This window comes from Loxodonta africana, chromosome 15, assembly GCF_030014295.1.
Source record: "Loxodonta africana isolate mLoxAfr1 chromosome 15, mLoxAfr1.hap2, whole genome shotgun sequence".
NCBI classification, from domain to species: Eukaryota; Metazoa; Chordata; class Mammalia; order Proboscidea; family Elephantidae; genus Loxodonta; species Loxodonta africana.
In genome coordinates, this window is record NC_087356.1 from 59,618,352 (window position 1) to 59,639,933 (window position 21,582).

Below are 21,582 nucleotides of genomic sequence, written 5' to 3' on the forward strand. Positions count from 1 at the left end.
GAAGCCTCCTGCCAAAGGCACTCAGATCTCTCACTCCATGGGTCAGCTCTGGCGCTGTCCCACGCTGGTTTCCTGGTTCTGCTGCTGTCCTTTCTCTGCTGCTGCAGCTTCTCAGCTGCTTTTCTCGCTATCTGTGCTGTCTCCAGTGTAACAGCTCCCCTCACTTCCTTCTGAGTCCTCACCAGAACTGTCTTCGATGTCCCTAATTCCATCAACAGTTTCTTTAAGGCAATCTAGGCTTTTACTATTAGGCACTTTAAAACTCTTCCAGCATCTATCCATTCAGTTTCAAAACGGCTTTCACACCTTAGGTACCTGTTTGAGCAGCATTCCACTCTTCCAGTACCAAATTCTGTCTTAGTCACCTAGTGCTGCTATAATAAAAATACCACAATTGGATGGCTTTAACAAAGAGAAATTTATTCTCTCACAGTTTAGGAGGCTAGAAGTCTGAATTCAGGGCACCAGCTCTAGTGGAAGGCTTTCCCCCTCTATCGGCTCCGGGGGACGGTCCTTGTCATCAACCTTCCCCTGGTCTAGGAGCATCTCAGTACAGGGACCTGAGTCCAAAGAACACATGCTCCTGGCTCTCCTTGCTTGGTGGTACATCTCAAAAGAGAATGACTCAAGATACAACCTGATCTTGTAGCTTGAGTCCTGCCTCATTAACATAGCTGCCTCTAATCCCACTTCATTAATACCATGGAGGTAGGATTTATAATACATAGAAAATCATATCAGATGACATACATTTTGGGTGGACACAATTCAATCCGTAACACCATCTTAGTCTGGAAGCTCCACGGAAACCTGTTCAGCGTCGTAGCAACACGAAAGCCCCCACCAATAGCTGGGCAGTGGCTACGCATGAGGTGCAATGTCTGGGACTCAAACCCAGGTCTCCCACGTGTAAGGCAAAAATTCTACCACATTTATTTTCAGAAGTTTACCTACTACTCATATATTGGTGATTCAAGCTCTTTATTTTCAGTCCTAATTTCTCACCCACATCTCACCCTGACATTTCTAATTTTATGCTGGACATTCTACCTGAACGAGCTTAAAATTCTTCAAATTTAACATGTCCAAAAGTAGAGTCACCCCGCCCCCACTATTATCATCAATCCAGTCTCCCAGCATGTCTCTCTCCTCATACCATCCATCCAACTGGTTATCAGATATTATCAATTAACCTCCACCTGCTCATTCCAGCAAATGCCATATACCTGGCATTGGGGGAAGTACAGCTTTATAAAACTCAGCCCCAATGTAGAGGCCACACAGCCTAAATTCTCAGAAACATTCCAGAATGCAGCCCTCCACTGCCCCTTCCCAAGCTACAGACTAATTCTAGACCTCACCCCAACATACCCGCTCTCTAATTGGTCTATTTAGCCCAAGTCTTTCCTCACCCAAACCTTCTTTTGAATGGCCAACAAAGGGTATCTTTCTAGGCCACAATTCAGACAAAACCACCCAACTGTTTAATTGCTCCCCATTCCTTAATCAAAAGTCAAGGGCAGCCAGGGCCCTCCAAACTTGGGCCACAAGCCCAAGAGACCAATCTTGTACTGTCTTCCCATGTACACTTAATGTGCCCCTATCCTTCCCATACCAGTCTCTCCCACCCACCACACCTCGGCACAGGCTTACTTCATCAGAAACACCCCAACGCTCTCTCCAAATTCTCTACCTCATAAATCCCATCCCTTCTTCAACACACAGCTCAAATGGCTCCTCCTCTATGAAGGCTTTTCTGACATTTCCAGGCAACCGATCTGTTTGTTCCCACAAAACATTGTACTTTGATTCCAGCCCTTGATAAGTAACATAACTTTACATTACATAATTGCTGGTTTTCATGTCTACACTCCAATGACCTGCTTGTCAGGGACTAGTTTATATCTCGAGACTATCGTAGTGCCTGGAAAATAGCAGACGTTTTAAGACTGCTTGACAAAAAAAGGAATATAATGAGATGAAAAAAGAACTTTATTGCATCTCTTCTGAACAATTAAAACGTATTTCACTGAAATAATTAATTACATGTAAGAGATAAACAATTAAAACACACTGCCCACTGAACTATGTGCTAGACCAGGTTTCTCAACCTAAGCACCACTGACATATGGGGCAGGATCATTCTTTGTCCTGTGGGAACCCCTGTGCACTGTGTGTGGGATCTTTAGCAGAATCCCTGGCTTCTACCCACTAGATGTCAGTAGCATTCCCCCCAGTCTCCAGCTGGGAAAACCAAAATGCCTCCAGACATTACTAAATGTCCCTTGCAGGCCAAATCGCCCAGGGTTAACAGCCACTGTGCTCGATACTTTTAAGCGCTTCACATGTATTTTCTTCACCCTATGAGTTAAACACCATTATTGCCCCCATTTTAGAGATAGGGAACTGATGTGCAAAAAGGGTAAGGAACTTGTCTAGGGTCATACAGCTAGTGCGTGGTAGAGCCAGGACTGGAACACAGGCCATTTAGCTCCAAAGCCCACACTCCTAACCCCTACTGCCTCTAGATCCACCCAGTAAAGATCCTTGAATGTCCACTTGCCACCCTTTGAAACAATCAGAGGAAGCCACATGAAAGTCCTTCAAACACTTCAAACAGCTATAAGAAGCCTCTGGGGCACCTTGTTAATTAAGCAGGATTCCCCATGAAGCTAGTCTCTAGCGATCTTCAACGCACACAGCTGTGTTCGTGGGACTATTAACGTCCTCCAGCTGGACACCAGATGTTCGAACACAACGAGGGGATACTGCACAGCTTAAAGTCAGGAAAGGTGTGCGTCAAGGTTGTAGCCTTTCATTGTACCTACTCAATCTGTACGCTGAGCAAATAATCTGAGGAATTGGACTATGAAGAGGAATGGGGCATCAGGATTGAAGGAAGACTCATTAACAACGTGTGTGATGCAGATGACACAACCTTGCTTGCTGAAAGTGAAGAGGACTTGAAGCACTTACTAATGAAGATCAAAGACCACAACCTTCAGTATGGATTACACATCCATATAAAGAAAACAAAAATCCTCACAACTGGACTAATGAGCAACATCATGATAAATGGAGAAACGATTGAAGTTGTCAAGGACTTCATTTTACTTGGATCCACAATCAACACCCATGGAAGCAGCAGTCAAGAAATCAAAAAGATGCATTGCATTGAGCAAATCAGCTGCAAATGACCTCTTTAAAGCGTCGAAAAGCAAAGATGTCACCTTGAAGACTAAGGTGCACCTGACCCAAGCCATAGTGTTTTCAATTGCCTCATGTGCATGTGGAAAGCTGGACAATTAATAAGGAAGGCCAAAGAAGAACTGACACCTGTGAATTGTGGGGGTGTTGGCAAAGAATACTGAACATACCATGGACTGCCAATAGAAGGAACAACTCTGTCTTGGAAGAAGTACAACCAGAATGCTCCTTAGAAGCAAGGATGGCAAGAACACGTCTCACACACTTTGGCATGTTATCTGGAGGAATCAGTCCCTGGAGAGAGACGTCATGCTTGGTAAAGTAGAGGGTCAGTGAAAAAGACGAAGACCCTCAATGAGATGGACTGACACAGTGGGTGCGACAATGGGCTCAAGCATAGCAACAATTATGAGGATGGCACAGGACTGAACAGTGTTTCGTTCTGTTATGCATAGGGTCACTATGAGTTGGAACTGACTCAACGGCACCCAACAATAAGGCTGCATTAGCTTTCTGGCCGTCCAATATGCACTTGACCGAAATCCTCTGCTGCTAAGCCAGGTCTTCTGGACCCTGCACTTGTAGGGCTCCCTTTATGGACCTCAGTGCAGGACTGTACAGTTCACCTCAGTGTCCAGGGCCACATTTCCAGCCTCTTGGGTTTCGCAAATCTCGATGGTGCCAATTAACACACAGCGACTCCTCTTGGCTTAGGGTCTGCTGCCAATAATATAGAGAGACTCAAGCTGGACTGTGAACTTAATATAATTAATGAGATTGCTAAATAAGGCGAGATGAGGATGCTGCCCCGTGGCAGGCTATGGAGTTCTCCCACGGTGTTATCTTGCACCTTAACAGCTCTTGGGTACAGGACACTACAGGTCCCTGCAATGGACAAGTCATCTACAGCACTTCTTCCTAGCTCAAAAGCCCTCCATCAGCTTTTTGCCTCAGAGAAAAGGCCCCAGTCCTTGCTCTGTTCCTTTCCCAACTTCGTCTTCATTTATTTCGTGCCTCCAGCCAGCCTCCCCACCAGTTCCTGAATAGGCCAGGCACACTCACCTCTGGGCATTGGCACCTGCTGTTTGCTCTCCCTGGAATGCTCCTCACCCCACCCCCTACAGGCTTGACAATGTCCTCATTCAGCTCTTTACTCATCTTCTCAGGGACGAGGCTTCTCACTCCATCGACAGCTCCACACACACTCCGCATTCCAGAGATCCCTTCTCTGCTCTGGTTTCACCTTTCCATTTATCTTGACAGAGTGTACATTTTACTACTTAGTGCTGTTTGTTATCTGTTGCCTCATGAGGGCAAATGTTCATTGTTGTGTTTGCTGCTGTAACAGCAATACCTAGGATAGTGCTGAGCACACAGTAGGCTCCCAGTACATACTTGCTGAATAAGTGAATGGATTTGTTCATTCATGGGGGGCATCAGTCACTGCCACAGCACAGGAGAAACAGAGGGAAGACACCCCCCAGGCTCTCTGGCACAGTCCCACCACTGAGCCAGCATGGTGTGATCACAGCACACCTGGGGGCAGGGGAGATGACCCAGTAAGCACAGGTAAGCACAGGCTTACCTGTGCTTACTTACTAATCTGCAGTAACCAATTTTACATGGGTTTCGATGTGAAGTTGTGAAATCAGTCACTACAGATTAGTAGGTAAGCACAAGTAAGCCCGCACTTACCTTGCTTGTTGGGTCATCTGCCCCTGACAGAGACTCTAAATTTGAAAAGAGGCTTTGATTCTGTAGGAAGGTGCTGTGGGGGTTGGGAGAGAGACAGATGCCAGCCAGACCTAGAAGCCAGTCCTGCCCTTCCCCCAGGTTCATTAGGCAGGAGACAGAGTGCCTGTCCCACTGCCTCTAGGCCCTGGTGGGAGGGAGGGAGGGGACACATCTCTAAAACCACCCCGGTTAAGAAAAGGGGCTGGATACTCTGCCCACTGCTCCTTAGTGGCACAAAAACAGTTAAGTGTTCCATACTAACTGAAAGGAAGGCAATTCGAACCCACCCAGAGGTATCTCAGAAGAAAGGCCTGGTGATCTGCTTGAGAAAGGTCATAGCCTTGAAAACCCCATGGAGCAGTTCTACTCCGTAACACATGGAGTCATCATGAATCAGAGTCAACTGCTTTTTGTTTGTTTGTTTTGGCAGCAGAAAAAGCCTGGCTGTTCCCCGCCCTTGGGTCCCCATGCCACCTCCCACAGCCACAGTGCTCGCTGGCTCCTATATAGAAACACTGTATCACCTACTTTGTCAGCTGCCAGTCACAAGACACCACAACTAGCTGCTTGAAAATCATACTTCTGGTGTTGGCCCAGGTGAGGCAGGCACTTTGAATTCCATTCTCTGGGTGAGAAAACTTGGGTGTGACAGGTTGAGGAGCCCAGGGTAATAAACGCAGAGGCAGTGCTAGCCATGAGGCAGCCTCAGGTCCTAGGTGTAGAGCCATCCAGCTCCTTCCACCCCTGAGACCTCCCTCCTAGGGGCAGAGAGTTTGGCAACCTGAAGAAGCAACAGCTGGCCCCAAGGATCTGAGGCCAAAGGCAATAGAGTCTGGAGCCTGAACCCAGCTCACCATCGGCATACCAGTCCCCTTCCTTTTTTACCTTCAGATGCCACCCTGAACTCAGCATACTGGACTAGACCTGCCCCATCCAGTACAGTTCAGCCCTGACCACAGGTGGCTGCAAAACTGAAACACTGACTGCTGCCTTGTAACGACCCCGAGGGTTTCCAAGGCTGTAAATTTCTACGGAAGCAGACCGCCACATCCTTCTCCCTTGAATGTGGCACAGGGAGATGTAAGACACACATCGGATTCCAAAGACTTAGTTTAAAAAAAAAAGTAAATTGTCTCCTTAGTCATTATTTTATATTGATTACACATGTAAATTATATAATATTTTGGATATATCAAATTAAAAATATCAAAGTCCATTTCACCTCTTCGTTTTTGCTTTTTTAAAAGCGTGGCTACATTCACGTAGCTTGCATTTGAGGCTCACTTTCTAGTTCTGCTGGGCAGCACCAACTAGGCAGGCCAGTTCCAAGATCCCTTTTATGACTCCAAGGCAGTGGTTTCCACCCCTGAGTGCCCAGGCATCCCTGGGGAGCTTATTTATACTTCATGAGCTTCCCAGGCTCCATTTCAGGAAGGCTAAGCTAGGGGTCTGAGGAAGGCCTAATGATTCTGACATCGCAGCCGAGGTGAGCATGTCCTAAGGTCTTAACTGAGAGCGCTGGAGTCCAGAAGACCTTACTCTCCCCTGATCCGACTCTCTCCTCCTGGGTCATCTGGGCTCTAGCTACCACGCCCGGCCCCTGCACTGCCCACACCCAACCTCTTTCTGACTCTGGCATCTGGCCCCAGTGCCTGCATGGGCTGGCCCTGCAGCTACCCCTCACACCCCTTCACAGCACTATGCAGACGGGCGGCACCGTCTAGTTTGGCAAACAGGTCAGGTAGAGCTGGCTCACCAGAGCCTTCCCTCCCCCTCAGACACAGCTGTGCCCTGGGACCTGACCACTAGGACTGAGCCTGCCTCTGCCACTTGTTACATGCATGACTTTGGGCAAACTGCTTAATTTATTAAGCCTCAGTCTCCTAATCTATAAAATGGAGATGAAAGAGGGTCACTGTAGCAGTCAACAAGGTAGGCCCAACTCTGACTCAAGGCAACCCCACGTGTGTCAGAGGAGATCTGTACTACACAGGGTTTTCAATGATTGATTTTTTTGGAAGTAGATCACCAGGTCTTTCTTCAAGACGTCTCTAGGTGGACGTGAACCTCCAATCTTTCGGTTAACAGCTGAGCGCATTAACCATCCGTACCATCCAGGGATTCCATCTTAATGTGCTAAGTGGAATAAAAAAAAGGTAACTGTGGGGGGCGGAGCCAACATGGCACTATAGACAGAAGCATCATGCTGTCCCTCTGCATCAAAGACCCAAAAAACTAAGTAAAACAGAGACAAACGTCAATCCTGGAACCCTAAGCACCAAACGAAGGAATAAAGAATTTGACCAAGCACCGAACGGAATAAAAAACTGACACAGAGAACAAGGGGAGCTATGGAGTAGAGGTCCCATGCCAGGTAACACGGGCAGATCTGCCATCTTGGACTACAGCCACCAAAGAACACAGACAGGGAATACGGGAAGGCAACTCCGCAGAGCTCCCAGCAGGAGACAGCCACCTGGTAACCAGGGCACATGCTTTCCCACCGCCCCCCCGCCACAATGCAGCCTCCGCTGCCTTCCAACGGGCCATGCCTGCTCAGCCAGAGAGATACCAGCTCACTGCCTCTGGGGTCTGCCCCATCCTCACCAGCTGGCCCCTTCAGCGCCATTTTTTAATTTGTTTTTTGGTTTGTATTTTTGTTTGTTTGTTGATATTGTTTTTTTTTGTTTTTTTTTTTCTGGGCTTTTTTTGTTGTTTCTCTCTCTCTCCCTTCATTTCTTTCCTTTATTCCACCCAGCTAGCCCCATGTGTGAATTCCCTCCCCTTCTTGATCACCTGTGATTTTTTGGTTTGTTTGCTTTGTTCTTTTTTTTTTTTTTTTTTCCTGTTTCTTCTCTCTCTCCTTTCTTTTCTCCCATCCACCCAGCCCCAGGCACCGCCCCCAACTTCTTGGTGGGCTGTGCTGTACTGCTTGGCTGGACAGCCTCTGGTAAACACGTGGCCTCTCCAGGTCTGCATTACTCCCACAGGCCAGCTCCCTCAGTGCCATATTTTTAAAAATTTTTCTTTATCTTTCCCCTTTCCTCCTCCCTCCCATCTAGGCCCTATGCTGCCTCCACCCTTTCCTGACGGGCCATGCTGTGCCACCTGAGAGAGACATCAGCTCAGTGCCCCCCTAATTCCACCCTGCCCCCAACAGCCAGCTACTCACCACAGCATTTTATTTTTTATTTGTTTGATGGTTGGTTTCTTCTTCCTCTTTCCCCTCTTTCTTTTCTTTCTCCCACCCACCTAGCACCATGCACCACCCACGCCCCTTCTCGACAGGTTGAGCTACCCCACTCAGCTAAAGGGCCACCAGCACACCACCACTTTATTTCCTTTTTTTAACTTCATTTTTTGCTTTTATTTTTGTCTCTTTTTTGACCCACTCACTTAGCTCTGCACATCACATCCTTTCCTTTCACTCCTGCCTATCTGTACTGTGTGCCAAGTGCCACGCCCTCAAGCAATACTGACACAGTTCCCCAGACCCTGCCCTGTACTGCCGCTGAGCCCCGCCCCAGCATTTCCAGTTCATTCCACAAACTACCCATCCCCACCCCTCCACGCCCCACTGGACCCACCCTGCTGCACCATAGGTGAGTGACCAGCCCAGCCCACGTGGACAAGGTGGTCAGAAGTATGGTACCCACAGGTGAGTAAGCAACAAACATACCCAGCCAACTGCCCAGACATAACCGAATCAAATCAAAAAGCAGGATGAAACAATCAAATCTACAATCGATTAATGAAGAAAATAATTCCTGAATGTCCTAGACACAGATGATATCAAAACATATTAAAAAAAAAAAAAAAGAGAGAGAGACAGAGAGGAGGGATCCAGAAAGTGACCAAAGTAAACACCAGATGACCTTCTGCTAGACGAAAAGGCACTGGAACTACCTGATAGGGAATTCACAACTCTAATATTCAGGGTTCTCCAACAGAGGAAGGAAAATGAGGATAAAAAAAGGAAAAATAGACAAAATCATAGAAAACACAGACAAAATCATGGAAAAGATGGACAAAACAATGGAAGAATTCAGGGAAATAAAAGGTCAAAATAAATAAATAACTACATATCATACAAAAACAGCAATTAGAAATCCAAAAGATAAACAACAAGATTTCACAAATGGACAGCACAATAGAAGGTTTTAGGAGCAAATTTGAAACAATGGAAGACAGAATGAGCAAAATTGAAGAGAAATCCTTGGAAATCATTTTGTTTGAGGAAATATCAGAGAAAAGAATGAAGAAAAATGAAACCCTAAAACGATGTGGGACACAATCAAAGGCAAAAAGCTGAATGTGATTGGAGTTCTAGAATAGAGGGGAGAAAATGCAAAACACAGAGAGATTCGCTGACAGAAAACTTCCCTAATATCATGAATGATGAAAAGGTGAGCATCCAAAAAGCTCAATGAACCTCATATAGGATAGACCCCAAAAGAAAAATACCAGCACGTATCATAATCACACTTAGTAAAACCAAAGACAAAGAAAGAGTCCTGAGAGCAGCTCGAGAAAAACAAAGTCACATACAAAGGGAAAACAGTAAGAGTGAGCTCTGATTACTTCACAGAACCCAAGCAGGCAAAAAGGCAATAGGATGACATATATAAAATCTTGAGAGAAAAAAACTGCGAACTAAGAATAATACATCCTGCAAAACTGTCGCTCATTTCCAGATAAACAGAAATTGAGGGAATACGTAAAAACCAAACCAAACGTACAAGAATTATTAAAGGGAGTCCTTAGGTTTAGGTTAGAGGACCAACAACATCCGACAGCAACTTGAATCTAGCACATAAGACAGCATCAGCCAGATACCAACCTAGATAATGAACTCTCCAGGTCAAAACAAAACTAAAACATCTACGAGAACCCAGAGAAGACAATCTATAAATCACAACAAAGTCAGAACAGTAAGAGAGACTAGACTGTGTAGCTATAAAACTTCCAAATTGAGAGTTAGTCAAGGTGTTATCAAGTCATAAAAGACTGGTTTAAACTTAGGAAGATAAGGGTAAATATCAAGGTAACCACAAAGAAAGTTAAACCGACTTATCAAAATAAAGAAGAAAAACACAAAGTCTCAGTAAACACAGAATCTACAAAAATGAAATAAAAAAAAAAAACCCACAAACAAAAGGAATTCAGAGAAGAGTAAAAGGAACAAAGAAAACGTAAGAACCACATAAAAAGCACTACGAAATGACAATAATAAACTCATACCTATCAATAATCACACCGTACATATATGGCTTAAATGTACCCATAAAGAGACAAAGATAGGCAGAATAGATAAAAAAAAAAAAACAGGATCCATCAATACACTGTCTACAAGAGACATACCTTAGAAACAAAGGCATAATTAAAAATCTAAGGATAGAAAAAAATAAATCAAGCAAACAGCGACCAAAAAAGAACAGGAGTGGCAATACTTACCTGAGATAAAATAGATGTTACAACAAAATTCACCATAAAAGACAAGAAAGGATCCAAAAAAACAAACCAAACCCAATGCCGTCGAGTCAATTCCGACTCAGAGCGACCCTGTAGGACAGAGTAGAACTGCCCCATAGAGTTTCCAAGGAGCACCTGGCAGATTCGAAATGCCAGCCCTTTGGTTAGCAGCCATAGCACTTAACCACCACGCCACCAGGGTTTCCTACAGGGAAGAATATCATATAATAATTAAAGGGACAATCCACAATGGGAACATAACCAAAATAAATATGCTCACAATGACAGGGCTCCAAAATACATAAAACAAACTCTAACAGCACTGAAAAGAGAATTTGACAGTTTCATGATGATAGTAGGAGACTTCAACACACCACTCTTGTAAAGGACAGAACATCTAGAGAGAAACTCAACAAAGATACAGAAGATCTAAAGGCCACAATCAAACAACTTGACCTAATAGACATATATAAAACACTCCACACAACAGTAGCAAAGTACACATTCTTTTCCTACACACATGGAATATTCTCCAGAATAGACCATGTCTTAGGCCACGAAGCAACTCTCAACAAAATCCAAAACAATGAGATAATACAAAGCATCTTCTCTGATCACAGAACCATCAAAGTAGAAATTAATAATGGAAAGAGCAAGGAAAAAAAAACAAACACATGGAAACTTAATAACACCTTGCTTAAAAACCACTGGGTAATAGAAGAAATCAAAGATGGAATAAAAATTTACTACAATCCAACGAGAATGAAAACACATCATACAAAAACTTCTGGAACACAGCAAAGGCAGTGCTCAGAGGTCAATTTATCGCAACAGATGCACACATCAAAAAAGAGAAAAGGGACAAAATCAAAACATTAGCTATACAACTCAAACAAACAAAAAGAGTACAGGGAAAAGAAGCCCACAGCCACCAGAATAAAGGAAATAATAAAGATCAGAGCAGAAATAAATGAAATAGAGAACAGAAAAACAATAGAAAGAATCAACAAAACCAAAAGTTGGTTCTTGGAAAGGATCAACAAAATTGACAAACCATTGGCCAAGTTCACAAAAGAAAAACAAGTGAAGATGCCAATAACTCAATTAAGAAACAAACAGGGGAGCAGACCCAACTGAAGTAAAAAGGATCATAACCAGATACTATGAAAAACTATACTGACAAATTTTGAAACCTAGAGGAAATGGACAAATTTCTAGAAACACACTACCAACCTAAACTAACACAAACTGAGGTAAAAAAAAAAAAAATCTGAACAGACCCATAACAAGAGAAGAGATTGAAAATTAAAAACACAAAAAAACTCCCAACAACAACAAAAAAGCCCTGGCCCAGATGGCTTCACTGGAGAATTCTACCAAACATTCAGAAAAGAACTTGCACCAGAGCTACTCAAACTATTTCAGAACATAGAAAAGGAAGGCATACTTCTGAATTCATTCTGTGAAAGCAGCAGGACCCTGATACCAAAACCAGGCAAAGGCACCACAAAAAAAGAAAATTACAGACCAATATCTCTCATGAATATAGATGCAAAAATACTCAACAAAATTCTAGCCAATAGAATTCAGCATCATATAAAAAAAAAATAATAGACCATGACCAAGTGGGACTCTTACCAGGTATGCAAGGATGGGTCAATATTAGGAAATCAATCAACATAATCCATCACACATATAAAAAAAATAGCATCACATGATCATCTCAATCAATGCGGAAAAGCCATTAGATAAAGCCCAACACCCATTCCTGATAAAAACTCTCAATAAAATAGGTATAGAAGGGAAATTTCTCAACATAATAAAGGGCATCTATACAAAACCAACAGCCAACAACATTCTTAATGGAGAGAGGCTAAAAACATTCCCTCTGAGAACAGGAACAAGGCAAGGATGCCCTTTATCACCACATCTATTTAACATTGTGCTGGAAGTCCTAGCTAGAGCAATAAGGCAAGAGAAGGAAATAAAGGGCATCCAAATTGGTAAGGAAGAAGTAACATTATTCCTATTTGTGGATGATATGATACTATATGCACAGAACCCAGAGGATGCCACAGGAAGACTACTGCAACTAGTAAAAAGATTCAGCAGAATAGCAAGGTACAAGATAAACATACAAAAATCAATTGGATGCCTATGCATCAATAAAGAGAACAACAAAAAGGAAATCAGGAAAGCAAGACCACTTATAACAGTCTCTAAGAAATAAAATACATAGGAATAAATCTAACCAGGCATGTAAAAGACCTATACAAAGAAAACTACAAAACACTACTGCAAGAAACCAAATGAGACCTACGTAAATGGAAAAACATACCATGCTCATGGACAGGTAGACTTAACATTGTGAAAATGTCAATTCTACCCAAAGCAATTTACAAATACAATGCAATTTCAATGCAACAGCGTTCTTTAAGAAGATAGAAAAACTAATCATTAACTTTATATGGAAAGGAAAGAGGCCCCAGATAAGTGAAACACTACTGAAGAAAAAGAATAAAGTAGGAGGACTCACGTTACCTGACCTCAGAACCTACTATACAGCTATGATATTCAAAACAGCCTGGTACTGGTACGATGACAGACACATTGATCAATGGAACAGAACCGAGAACCCACATATAAATCCATCCACCTACAGTCACCTATCTTCGACAAAGCCCCAAAGTCCATCAAGTGGGGAAAAACAGTCTTTTTAACAAATGGTCCTGGCAAAACTGGATGCCCATACCTCACACCACACACAAAAACTAATTAAAAATGACCTAAATATAAAACTATAAAGATCATAGAAGAAAAAACAGAGTCAACGCTAGAGCCCTAGTACATGACATAAATAGGATACAAACCATAACTAACAATACACAATTACCAGAAAATAAGCTAGATAACTCAGATCTTCTAAAAATTAAACACTTATGCTCATCCAAAGACTTCACCAAAAGAGTAAATAGAGAGCCTACAGACTGAGAAAAAATTTCTGACTATGACAAATTTGACAAAGGTCTAATCTCTAAAATCTATAGGAAAATCCAATGCCTCTAAAGCAAAAAGACAATCCAAATAAAAAATGGGCAAAGGATATGAACAGATACTGCACCAAAGAAGACATTCAGGCGGCTAACAGACACATGAGGAAATGCTCGCAATCACTACCCATTAGAGAAATGCAAACCAAAAACTACAATGAGATAACCATCTGGCCCTGACATTACTGGCAGGAATCAAAAAAACAGAAAATGAATGCTGGAGAGGCTGCTTGGAATTCTTATCCACTGCCGGTGGGAATGTAAAACGGTACAACCATTTTGGAAAATGATATGGTGCTTTCTTAAAAAGCTAGAATTAGTAATATCATATGATCTAGCAATCCCACTCCTAGGAATATATCCCAGAGAAATAAGAGCCATCACAAAAATAGACATATGCACACTCATGTTCACCGCAGCATTATTTCACAATAGCAAAAAGATGGAAACAACCTAAGTGCCCATCAAACAGATGAATGGATAAACAAACTGTGGTACATATACACAATGGAACACTACAGAGCAATAAAGAACAATGATGAATCTCACGACATGGATGAATCTGGAGGGCATTATGCTGAGTGAAATAAGCCAATCACAAAAGGACAAATACTATATGAGAACACTATTATAAAAACTCATAAAAGGTTTATACACAGAAAGAAACAATGATAGTTACTAGGGAGGGGAAGGGTGAGGAGGGAAAAACACTAACTAGACAATAGATACGTCGTAACTTTGGTGAAGGGCAAGACAGTATACAATTCTGGGGGAAGTCAGCACAACTTGACCAAGGCAAGGTCATGGAAACGTCATAAGCACATCCAAACTCCCTGAGGGACTGAAAATTACTGGGCTGAGGGCTAGGGGCCATGGTCTCAGGGAACATCTAGCTCAACCGACATAACATAGTTTATAAAGAAAGTATTCTACATTCTACTTTGGTGAGTCGCGTCAGGGGTCTTAAATGCTTGTGAGCGGCCATCTGAGATACTCCACTGGTCTCACCCTGTCTGAAGCAAGGGAGAAAATGAAGAAAACCAAAGACACAAGGGAAAGATTAGTCCAAGGGACTAATGGACAACCACTACCACTGAGTCCAGCACAACTCGATGGTGCCTGGCTACCACCACTGACTGCTCTGTCAAGGATCACAGTAGAAGGTCCCGATCAGAGGTAGATAAAAATGTAGAACAAAATTCTAACTCACAAAAAAAGACCAGACTTGCTGGCCTGACAGAGACTGGAGAAACCCTGAGAGTATGGCCCCCAGATACCCTTTCAGCTCAGTAATGAAGTCACTCCTGAGGTTCACCCTTCAGCCAAAGATTAGATAGACCCATAAAACAAAACAAGACTGAAGGGACACACCAGCCCAGGGGCAGGGACTAGAAGGCAGGAAGGAACAGGAAAGCTGATAATGGGGAACAAAAGGCTGAGAGGGGAGAGTGTTGACATGTCATGGGGTTGTTAACCACTGTCCTAAAACAATATGTGTACTAACTTTAATGAAAAACTAGTTTGTTCTATAAACCTTCATCTAAAGTACAAACAACAACAAAAAAAAACCATACTAACTGACCTGACAGAGACTGGAGAAATCCCAGAGTATTGCCCCTGTTTGCCCTTTTAGCTCAGTAATGGAGTCACTTCTCAGCTTCACCCTTCAGCCAAAGATTAGACAGGCCCATAAAACAAAACAAGACTAAATGGGCACACCAGCCCAGGGGCAGGGACAAGAGGGCAGGAGGGCACAGGAAAACTGATAACAGCAAGCCCAAGACTGAGAGCAGGAAAGTGTTGACATGTCATGGGGTTGGCAACCAACGTCACAAAAAAATATGTGTATTAATTGTTTCAGAAATTAATTTGCTCCGTAAGCCTGCATCTAAAGTACGATTAAAAAAAGAAAATACAACAACAAAAAAATGTAACTGTGTAAAACGGGGAATTGCATTATGATGAGGTGGCTGAAAACATTGTTGTTTTGGTCAGTCTGTCCTGTAGCCGGAAGCATATAAATAAAGACTGTGAATCTTACACTATGCCCAAGTAACCAAAACTAAGAAAATACCAGATGATCCTAGGTCTGGCCAGGATTTCCTAAACACACCCTCCTTTCCATAAAGATAAGAATTTTGGCGTCCGTGCCCCATCCCACCTCCATCTGAGAATGGAGGCTGGCAGGGACTGGGGGTCATGGCCAACTGTATCACATCTGAATCCTTGTCACCACGGGGGTTGGCTGCACATAAACGTTGGGTAATCTGGAATCAGTTGGGTCCAAGCCCAGACCTCCCACCCCAGCGTCCACTCCTGCTGGCCACAGTCCCCTCCCATGCTTCCTCCCTGCGCAGGGGCCCAGGCTGCCAGATCCCAGGAAGCCTCCTCCCTCCCACACAGTCCATCTCCATCACCTCACCCTGTTTTGTTTCCTTTATAGCAGTTTACCACGCTGAGTCTCCCTACCCACTTGTTTGCACACCCAAGAAAGCAGGGACTTCTTGTTCACCACAGTTATCTCCTTCAGCACACAATCTAGTACCTGACACACAGTAGGTACCAGGTGCCATCAGGTTGACTCTGACTCATGGCGACTCTGTGTGTGTCAGAGTAGAATGGTCCTCCAAGGGGTTTGCAATGGCTGATTTTTCAGCAGTAGATTGCCAGTCCTTTCTGCCAATGTGCCTCTGGGTGGACTTGAACCACCAACTTTTTGGTTAACAGCCGAGCATGGTAACTGTTTGCACTACCTAGGGACTTCACATAGCAGATAATCCCCAAATATTTAAAAGAATGGATGGCTGAGTGAATGAGAAAATGAGCAAAAACAGGGTGTTTCATCGAGGTAAAACATCCTAAACCCTGTGTTTGTGATGCACTCAGCATGCAGGGTGCCAGGGCTTGCTAGAGGCTCACTTTGGAAAGCTTGCCACACATACTGCCAGATAAACATCCCTATGCTCACAAGGGGGTGTTATCAACCCTCATCACCAGACAGGTGTGGGTTCTCCAGAACTGGCTGCCGCCACCTCTGACCACCTTAACTATTACCAGTGCCAAGCCTGCAGGACCATGCTCCGAGCTAAGGTAACAACAATCTCCCTACATCCTCAGGAGAGCTATAGGCTTGAGAAAAGTCCTATCACCCAGGATACCTCCCACCTTCTTTCCTTGCTCCTCAAGATGCCCAGCCTGGGATAAAATCCCAGGCCTCAAGGCACCTTTGGCATACTGGAGGTAGTGTGAGGTGTGGAAAGGCATTTGGACTCAGAGAAGCCTGAGGCCCAACTCAGCCTCTGCAGTCACTGGCTGGGTGACCCTGGGCCAGTACTTCACCTCTTGGAGCCTCAGATTCCTCATCTATAAAATGAGAGTAACAATAACAAGCTCTCAGTGTGTTTTGAGCCTCAAAAGACATCCCAGCAAGGAGGAAATGGAATGGGTGGTTAATTGTCTCCATGAACAACTGCCTCCCTGGTCATGAAACCAGAAGTGGATGATGCCTGGCAACCATTACTGAACACTTTGATCAAAGAGCCTATAGTAGAATCTTGATCAAAAGGGGGAAAATGCAGCATAAATTGCAAATTCTTATGAAATCCAGACTTTCTGGAGCCACGAAGGCGGGATAAAGCCCAGAAACTACTGCCCTGAGAGAATCTTTAAATCTCAAACCAAAAATATCCCCTGAAGGCTTCTTTAAGCCAAAAAATATGTTAGCTTAATTAGTAAAGAATGTCTAGCTTAATTAGTAAAGAATGTCTGTCTTGAGCATTGTGCCCTTTTAAAGAATGATCTACATGGGGTCAAACTGACAATAGCAACTCAAAAGATCAGATAGGAAACTTAGGGGGCAGTAAGTTTATGTTAAAGGAGGAGGACAATTGGGAAAAAGAGGGTGAGAATGGTTGCAGAACTCAAAGAACATAATCAACGTCACTGAATTGTACATGTAGAAACTGTTGAATGCTTTACGTTTTGCCCTGTGTATTTTCAACAATAATTAAAAAAAAAAAAAAAAAAATTCCCAGCACAGAGCAAGCACTCACACCAGGCAGCTGATGGTAACTCCTGGTCTCCCGCAGACTTTCTGAGCCAAGTATAACCACAGTCAGGGGCCCAGCTGACGGCAATCCTCTCCACGCAAGGCCTGCACCCATCCCAGCAAAGAGGGGATCCTCACACCATAGCCTCATGGCTACTACAACTGCACTTCCCTCTCCTCCTGGCTGCAAGGACCCACCCCACAAGGCACACGGGAGGCACAGCTGCCCTGGGAGGTGGGGAGGGACAGTGGCACCCAGGCCATGCAGATGCTAAGTGCCAGCCCCACGTGCTGCAGACTCACATGTGCACTGCTGGGGGTAGGGGAGAGAAAAGGCACGTGGGAGAGTTCTCTCTATCTCTCTCTCTTCTGGCTGCAGCATCAACTACAGCCAGCACCCAAGCCCCAGGCCACTCCATCAAATGCAGCCCTTCCCATGAGGCTGGGACACAAGCCCTCTCAGCCTGGGCCAGAGAAGTGCCCCTGTCCAGAGGGGTGCCTGTTTGTCAGACAGATCCTCTCAAAGCTGCTCTAGCACTGGGCAGGGAGAGTGTACACTGTGTTTAAGAGTTTAGGCTTTTCTGCATCCCACTTTGGAGAGTGGCGTCTGGGGTCTTAGACACTAGCAAGCGGCCAACTAAGATGCATCAATTGGTCTCAAGCCACCTGGAGCAAAGGAGAATGAAGAACACCAAGGACACAAGGTAATTACAAGCCCAAGAGACAGAAAGGGCCACATAAACCAGAGACTACAGACGCCTGAGACCAGAAGAACTAGATGGTGCCCAGCTACAACCGATGACTGCCCTGACAGGGAACACAACAGAGAACCCCTGAGGGAGCAGGAGAGCAGTGGGATGCAGACCCCAAATTCTCATTAAAGAAACAGACTTAATGGTCTGACTGAGACTAGAAGGACCCCAGTGGTCATGGCCCCCAGATCTTCTGTTGGCCCAGGACAGGAACCATTCCCAAAGCCAACTCTTCAGACCAGGATTGGACTAGACAATGGGTTGGAGAGGGATGCTGGTGAGGAGTGAGCTTCTTGGATCAGGTGGACACTTGAGACTATGTTGGCCTCTCCTGCTTGGAGGGGAGATGAGAGGGTAGAGGGGGTTAGAAGCTGGCGAAATGGACAAGAAAAGACAGTGGAGGGAGGAAGCAGGCTGTCTCATCAGGGGAAGAGCAACTGGGAGTATGTAGCAAGGTGTATATAAGTTTTTGTGTAAGAGACTGACTTGATTTGTAAATTTTCACTTAAAGCACAATAAAAATTAAAAAAAAAAAAAAAGAGTTCAGGCTTTGACTCAAGACAGGAACCATTCCCAAAGCCAACACTTCAGACAGGGATGGGACTGGACTATGGGTAGAAAATGATACTGGTGAAGAGTGAGCTTCTTGGATCAAGTGGACAACAAGACTATGTTGACAGCTCCTGTCTGGAGGGGAGATGAGAGGGCAGAGGGGGTCAGAAGCTGACCAAACAGACATGAAAATAGAGAGTGGAGGGAAGGAGTGTGCTGTCTCATTAGGGGGGAAGCAACTAGGAGTGTATAGCAAGATATACATAAATTTTTGTATGAGAGACCGACCTGATTTGTAAACTTTCACTTAAAGGACAATAAAAAAAAAAAAAAAGAGTTCAGGCTTTGAACAAATCAGAGACTGTGCATATAACCAACATATATTTGAAGATATCACATATTCCTACAAATCAGGAAGAAAAGGACCAAGGAACCAAAAGAGAAAAGGCAAAGACATGAAACGACAGTCACAGATTAAACCCAAACACCTGAAATACATATATAAAAACAAAAGAAACCTAGATGAAAATATGGTCAACCTCATCAGTGACCACAGAATGCATACTAATACCAAATATCAGTTCCCACACCAATAAGACTGGCAAACATTCACAGAGACAAATACCCACAAGTATCGTAAGGGTGTAGAGAAACGGGAGCTCTTTCTTGTGTATTGTTGGTGGGAGTATAAACTGACACTAAGAATATAAACTGATACGAAGGCTTCCAGGAGCAATTAACAATACCTAGTAATGTTGAAGACATGCATACCTTACGATCCAGTGTTCCCTCTTCTAAGTATATCCCAAAGTAACCCTCCCTCTTATGCAGACTTCATCAAAAAAAAAAAAAACCCAACAAACAAACCCAGTGCCATTGAGTCGATTCCGACTCATAGCAACCCTATAGGACAGAGTAGAACTGCCCCATAGAGCTTCCAAGGAGCGCCTGGTGGATTCGAACTGCCAACCCTTTGGCTAGCAGCTGTAGCACTTAACCACTGCGCCACCAGGGTTTCCTCAGACTCCGTACAAGGATATTTATTAAAGCATTGTAGCAACAGCAAAAGGAAGAAAACTGGAGACAACTTAAATGTCCATCAGTGAAGGGATGGCTAAATAAATGGTATATTCATGCGATAGAATACTATCTAGCAGTTTAAAATGAATAAACAGATCTGTAAGTATCAATATGGAGGAACCAGAGAACATGTACTATCTACATATAGTGTGTTTGTGTGGTAAAAGAATAGAACATACAGATGCACCCAACTTTCAGAGGGTCATGGATTGAATTATGTCCCCCAAAAAATGTTTGGCTGGGCCATGATTCCCAGTATTGTGTGATTTTCCCATATGTTGTAAATCCTGCCTCTATGATGTTAATGAGGGAGGATGGGCAGGACTCAATCTAAAGATTGGATTATGTCTTGAAGCAATCTCTTGAGATATAAAAGAGAAGGGAGCAGAGAGACAGGAGACCTCATACCACCAAGAAAGCAGCACCAGGAGCAGAGCGTGTCCTTTGGACCAGGGGTCCCTGCGCCTGAGAAGCTCCTCAACCAGGGAAAGACTGAGGACAAGGACCTTCCCCCAGAGCCCACAGAGAGGGAAATGCTTCCCCTGGAGCCTATGGCCTGAATTTGGACTTTTAGCCTACTTTACTGTGAAAAAATAAACTCCTCTTTGCTAAAGCCATCCACTTGTATTTCTGTTACAGCAGCACTAGAGAACTAAGACAGAATTTGGTACCAAGAGCGTGGTGCTGCTCTAACAGATACCTAAAATGTGGAAGCGGTTTTGAAACTGTGAATGGACAGAGGAGCAGCAGCGGCAGAGGGCCAGCCGCAACACAGATCTGGCAGCAGCAGAGCCAGGAGACCGGTGCCAGATAGCGCTGAGGCCGACCCACAGAGCGAGAGAGCTGAGTGCCTGTGCACAGGTGGCTTCCTTGTGGAGTGGAGTGCCTCCAGGCACTTACCAGGGGAGCTACTGAACTTTGAACACTTGCCCCAGCACAGTGGATGCAAGACTGAGGCCTGAGGGCTAACAGGCCAAGAAACCAGGAAGCAGAAGCTGAGGAGACAAGGAACACAAGAAGCCGAGCTGCCTCAGTCTCAAAAGGTATGGCCATGACCTCAGGGGCTTCAAAGGGTGGAGCCATGGCCTCTGGTGTTTCTAAGGGTGGAATTGTCACACACGGACTGGGAGAATGGTGTGCCTAAATCCAAGGGAGTGGAGTTCCTGTCCCAGTGGGCCAGGAGAGCAGAGCTGAAGCCCAGGGCCGAGGAGCCTCCACTCAGAATCCCGAGATTGTGGCCAATACCTAGAGTCTGGAGGGCAGGGCCATTGTGTAAACTGACTCAGAAAACAGAAGATTCTTTTTAAAGCCTTGAGAGCTAATGTAATGTGTACTGCTGACTTGCCTGGTGCCTGTTATCCCTTCTTTCCCTTCAGTTTCTCCCATTTGTAATGGAAATGTCTAGCTTGTGCCTGTTCTGCCATTGTACCTTTGGAAGCAGCTAACTTGTATTCTAGATTTCACAAATGAAGAGGAATTTTTGGATTTTGGACTTGGGGTTAAGACTTTTGCTATGATTTGATGGCGTGAATATGTTTTGCATGTTGCAAGGATGTGATTTTTCTGAGGGCCATCATTCATGGATTGAATGATGTCCCCCCAAAAATGTGTGTATCAGTTTGGCTGGGCCATGATTCATATTATTACTAAAATTCTACCTTTATGATGTTAATGAAGGGAGGACGGG

The 21,582-nt window shown here is 44.3% G+C and overlaps 1 protein-coding gene across 9 annotated transcripts in view; it reads right to left on the bottom strand.

The window, feature by feature from the left end:
- Positions 1–21,582, bottom strand: part of ST3GAL4 (ST3 beta-galactoside alpha-2,3-sialyltransferase 4) — a 63,883-nt gene that overhangs the window by 20,187 nt on the left and 22,114 nt on the right. The gene's annotated exons all lie outside the window — the stretch shown is intronic.